The sequence below is a fragment of the Mastigoproctus giganteus genome, chromosome 4, assembly GCF_048544385.1.
Source record: "Mastigoproctus giganteus isolate SK-2022 chromosome 4, ASM4854438v1, whole genome shotgun sequence".
Taxonomy (NCBI): domain Eukaryota; kingdom Metazoa; phylum Arthropoda; class Arachnida; order Uropygi; family Thelyphonidae; genus Mastigoproctus; species Mastigoproctus giganteus.
Genome location: NC_143578.1, coordinates 127,285,954 through 127,291,953, shown reverse-complemented (window position 1 = coordinate 127,291,953; position 6,000 = coordinate 127,285,954).

The window sequence follows — 6,000 nt, the reverse complement described above, 5'->3', positions numbered from 1 at the left end:
GCTAAGATTCGCTTGGCTTCATTCTTAGGATCATTACCCAAATCCAACTCAATATCACGAATAATAAAAGGAGTTCCATGCCGAATGTTGAAAATCATTACTCTGTAAATCAAAAAGAGATCAATTGGCATTTTCCTTGTGACAATCTGGAGTGCATCAGTGGAGACAGTTCTACAAACTAGAGCCATCTTCAGGAGCATCATCCTCTAAATGGAATACAGTTTTTTTATAGTTTTTTTTTTTTAATTAACAGTTTATCCAAGCTGAGATACCGTACGAAACAATAGGAAGGAAAACACAGTCATAAAGAAGAGATAGTGCCCTACCTCTAATACCCCAATCCTTCTTAGTAATTCTTGCTATCATGTTAACAAATTTTGCAACCTTTTCAGATAGAAAATTGATATGGGTGTCAAATCTAAGACCTCTGTCAATGAAGACTCCAAGATATTTCATTTTCTTAACGGACTTTTTACTTAGAAATAATTAAATTTAAAAATAATTAATTTAATTTATAAGCTATTAAGGTGAAAATAAAATATTTTCATATTATATAAATTAAGTCTGTGTTTCCGTTATTATTAAAGGTATTTATATCATGTAAATTATTTACATAAAATTTTTTTTGTCTTTATAAACATTAATTTCTTAAAAATTATCAGTGTACCTGTATAGCATAAGAGCAGTCGATTACGGTAAGGAATAAAAAAGTATTTTAAAATATTACACATTTTAGTATTTATAATATCACTTTAGTAAATGATACTACACAATAATAATGATTTGTTATTTTTTATAACGATTTTAAAATTTTTCAAAACACAGGGCAGCTGTGACCCTTTTTTGTGCTGCCAGTAAGCGAAATCAAATTTGCCGCCCCAAAATATCTAGATTAAAAAAATAAAATAAGGCGTAAATTATTATTATTAATTTATTGTAAAAAAAAAAGATTTACAACATATCTCACATTTATAATATAATGAAACAACAAACAAAAATAGCAAAATCATTCTGAAAATAAACTTTCAATTCTAAATCACAGTAAAAGAGTGCACTTTTTCTCCCTGGGAAAAAGAAATTAAAACGGGGAAAAAAAATTCCATTTTAATTTCGTCATCATATTTTAACCATACAAAGGGTACTAGGAAAGTTTTGCAATACAGCTTTGTTTATTTAATTTTTTCAAAGTAATTTCCTCTACATTCAATACACCTCTCCATCCTCCGAAACCAATCTTTAAACCAGTTCTGCCAAGTTTCACTAGGGAGTAAAGCACACTCGTTGTCCCAAGCCCGTAGAAGGTCCTCATCACTGGAAAACCGCCTCCCTTTTAGCTTCATTTTCACATGCGGGAACAGTGCAAAGTCGCAGGGAGCAAGGTCTGGACTGTAGGGAGGGTGCTCGAGAAGTTTCAGCCCTGTCGTGGTCAAATATTCGGTGCAGGCTTTGGCGCGGTGAGCTGGAGCATTATCGTGATGGAGGTACCAGGTGTCCATTCTTGACTTTGGCCGCAGGTTCTTCACAGATCCAATGACTTTAGGCAGGCATTGTTCAGTATACCACTTAGCTGTGACTGTCTTCTGCGTGTCCAAAACGACACGTTCCACAATTCCACTCGATTTGAAAAATACAGCTATCATTTTCTTCTTTACAGATCGGGATTTTCTGACAATTACGGGTGTGTCGTCATCATCAAAGATCCAAACTTTGTTTTGAGCCTTGGTCGGCAGATCGTAATAGTAGAGCCAAGTCTCGTCACCTGTCACGATGTTGTTCACATACCGAGATTGTCCCTTATCAAACTTTTTTAACATCTCCCGGCACCAAGTCACACGTCGTGTCATCTGCTCTTCAGTCAGTTGATGCGGCACCCAGAGAGAACAAAGTTTCTTCACGTGCAAATGATCTTGCAGAATCGAACGAATTGCTGGTGCATTTAGGCCCAAAGTATCCTCTATCTGTTGGTAGGTCACTCGCCTGTTTTCGTCAAGCATTTTCCTCACAGCAGTAACGTTTTCCTCCGTAACTGACGTTCGTGGCCTTCCCGGCTTCTCAGAATCCTCCAGAGTGAAATTTCCCCTTTGGAATTCTCTATACCACCTGAATATCGTTGTACGATGTGGACAATCATCATCTAGTGCAAGAGTCATTTCTTCTAAGCACTGGTCTATGGTTAAACCACGCACGAAATTATACCGCAAAACTGTCCTTATCTCATTTCGTGACCACGATGCCATCGCAAGCACTTTACACTCTCACTACTAATGAATAACTGAGCCCATAACATGACTTGGCGCGGCGGCTACTATGCACGTATGAACATGTCTCAACATGCAGCAACAAGCAGCTTCCTGTGATTCATTGTTGCGTCATATTGCAAAACTTTCCTAGTACCCTTTGTACGAATTAGAAGGTAAGTTTCGTGATATTTAAAAGCAATGCTAAAAAAATAAAATCGTGTAGAGAATCGAAGATATAAGCATATGCTAACAAATAAGTTTCACATTGTTATATTTTTAATTATAAAAATTACTTACCTTCAGAAAAAATTGAAATATATGGTATAAACAAACTATTTCGTAACTGCGAAATATAAATATGAAACACAAATCCAGATAATAAGAAAATTAACGCAAGTCTGCAATTTCATGTACATGTGCTGTATTTATTTCAAATGAATTACAATATTTGTCTGCTGTATTGAATGTTAGTAAACGTTAACCAATCAGATGAACAGCGAAGATAAACATTTTATTTATTTATTATTACATATATATATATATTTTTTTTTTCCTTTGTAGCGGCCTCCCCTATACGCCGCTGTAGCTTCTGAAGGCACTAGGCCAAGGCCGGCAACTGTGTGTGTGTGTGTGTGTGTGTGTGTGTGTGTGTGTGTGTGTGTGTGTGTGTGTGTGTGTGTGTTGAGTGCCGGCGCCTGGCTTTTCGAAGCCAGGGGGTATGGAACACCTTTCACCGACTGCCATCCCAAGCCACTTGGAGGCAGCCAGGTTCCACAACCAGGTGGAGACTCTTATTGGGATTTAAAGAGAACTTGAAAGACTGAATGAATGGAGAAAGGGAAATAGAAGGAGAAGTGTGGGAAAGGAAGGGGGAGGGAATAGTACATAGTGCATAGTGTGCATAGTTTTGGGGGAAAGGCGCTTCCGGTGGTTTCCCACATCTGCGCCATATATACTCTGTGGAGACAAACAGTATCACTGTGAAAGCCAGAAAAAATTTTTTGTGTTGTAAATGAAGTATTGTGCTGGGGCCCCTGATGGGACCCCACGTTGCCGCACACACCACTAGGAGGTAGCCAGGCTGCCTATAATTCTCTGGCTAGTCTCCTCCAGGTCACCTGGGCTTCCTGGAAAGAGACCAAGAAAAAAAAAAAAAAAAAAGATATATATAAAATAATATAATAGGGTACAGGGAGTACAGGATGTACTGGAGGGGGTAAAGGAAGGAAGTATAGACAGAGCGACGGAGGATGTAAGGGAAGGCATCCTCACAGGTTGGGTGGGAATTCTCTCACCTAAGCGGAAGTGGAAGAAGAGGCCCCTCGAGAGGGTGGGAAGGCAATCACGTATCAAGAGAGACACGGATGAAACAATTCAAGCGACCTGAGTGTCAAGTCCAGTAGCTAGAAGTGGTCACAATCTAGGTGAAGATGTTCAGTATATGAGAAAGAGTGTTCATCAATGTGCATCAGTTCCAGGACGTTGTACCAGTGATCTTCTTCTGGTGAAGAGATCATGGGCGAAGGCAGAAAAAGCGTGGTACTGTTCTTCCTCATTGATCAGAAAATGTTCATTTCCTCGAGGCAAGGCATGTATTTTTGATATGAGCAACGTTCGCAGGTCCTCGTAGAGCGGACAAACATAGAATAGGTGATCCCAGTCTTCGTTTTCACCACAAAGACAGCGAGGATCATCCATGATGTTCATAGAGGCAAGTTTGTGATTTATAGATCCATGGCCTGTAATCAGGAAAGTGGTATATAACCCTGGGCTGTACCATGCTGGAGCTTGAGGGTAGATCTGGGCTATTTCAGGTAAGAATTTTTTAGTGATGTAAGGCATCACTAAAAAATTCTTACCTAAAAAATTCTTGTAAAAAAACTGCAAGGCGTTTTTTTCTTCTTTGATGGTGTTTGCTGGGTTTGTAGTGAAATCCAGGATGGTGGTAGGGAGTCCCTTTGCGAGCCGGTAGTGCACACCTTTGCGAATTATCTGCAGGTCCAGAGGGAGAACTCCTGCCAAGACTTGGAGCGCTGGGTTGCTTACTGTGCAGCAGGCACGGGTGATAGTGAGAAGGATATTACGCTGGATGGAGGTGAGCTTCCTTTGGTTACGAACAATGAGTGCACGATGAAACCAGACACCTGCACAGTAGGTTATAGTGGGAATGAATACAGCTTTGTATAGCATTTGCAGCTAGCGTCGATTTAGGCCCCAGTCAGACCTGCTGATCCTCACTACCATTGCCGTGTAGTTCCTGACTTTGCGATGAAGGTAGTCTATATGCGGGTAAAATGTGAGCTTGGGGTCGAGAATTACCCCAAGGTACTTCATCTCAGTTGTCAGTTTGATAGTTCTACCAGCAATTTTAATCTGCGGCGGCCTGCTTATTTGAAGGGTTCCTCTGAGTAGAATTGAAGTAGTTTTCTCAGTGGATATATGGAGTTTATGGAGGCTGGCCCATTCTTCTAGCTTTGTAAGGGCTCCGTTGGCTGTTGTTTCCAGGGAAGCTCTGGAGTTTCCAGTGACTGTCAGTATCAAGTCGTCTGCTAAGGCTTGGGTGGAAACATCCCCCAGGTCTAGGTTCAGGAACTCGTCCATGACCACATTCCATAGGAAAGGACCAAGGACAGAGCCCTGGGGGCATCCTCTGTAGACATTTCTGGAGACTTGTCGATAGGCATTTCTGACTGTAACACTTCTGTTGTGAAGATAGTCCTGTATGCAGCTGTAAAGATTTGTTGGAACGCTAGCTGCTCTGAGTCTTCGTAGTGTACTTGGCCACCAGAGCAAGTCAAAGGCCCCGGCGAAGTCCACTGATATTACTAAGAAGTATTTGGTGGCTGAATTTTTGACTGAATCCGTGAGCTGTCGAAGAGCATCTTCTGCTGAACGGCCTGCCCGAAAACCAAACTGGTTTGGGGACTGGAGATTTGCATTTTTATAGTGTTTTTCCAATCTGGATAAGAGAAGACGTTCAAATATTTTGCTTAAAACGGGAAGGAGTGCTATGGGTCTGTATGACCTTGGCTGCTCTAGTGGTTTACTTGGGTTCTTCAAAATGAGGCATAGATTGGCCTCTTTCCAGTCATCTGGGAAGAGTCCAACTTCCAGACAATGGTTGTACAGGCTGAGAAGGAGATTTGATTGCGTCTCTGCAAGCTTCTTAATTACTTCTGCTTCAATGAAATCTAACCCTGGGCTTTTTTTGTTTTTTGTTTTGCCAATGGAAAGTTTTAATTCATCTAAGTTGAAAGGCGGTTGAAAGTACAGATTTCTTGTTGCTGGCTGGATTGAGGATCTGTGTTTAGAGGGAACAGGGTGTCCAAGATGTTGTTTACTGACTCTTCCCATGTGAGGGTTGTGGTGCCCTGCGGGGTGACTGTAGAGGAGATGACCTCACCCCTGGGGAGCTTGTTCGTAACAATGCGATACACAACTCCCCAGGGGGTGCTGTTTCCAGTCGTGGAGACCAGGTGCTCCCAAGACTGTTTCTTCTTGGCTCTAATTAAACTAGTGTAATCATTTCTTAGCCTACGATAGTTATTGCGTAGGGCATCAACTTCATGAGGGGGCCAGGTACGGCGAGCACGTTGAAATGATTTCCGTGCTGTATGAACCTGATGGCGGAGATGATACAGTTGGTTGCACCACCATGGGACAGCACTCGGGAAAGGGTGTTTCTTCTTGATTGTTTTGTCACAGACATTGGTTATGATTGATGTTATTTTCCTCTGATGCTGGTTGTGGTTGAGGTCGG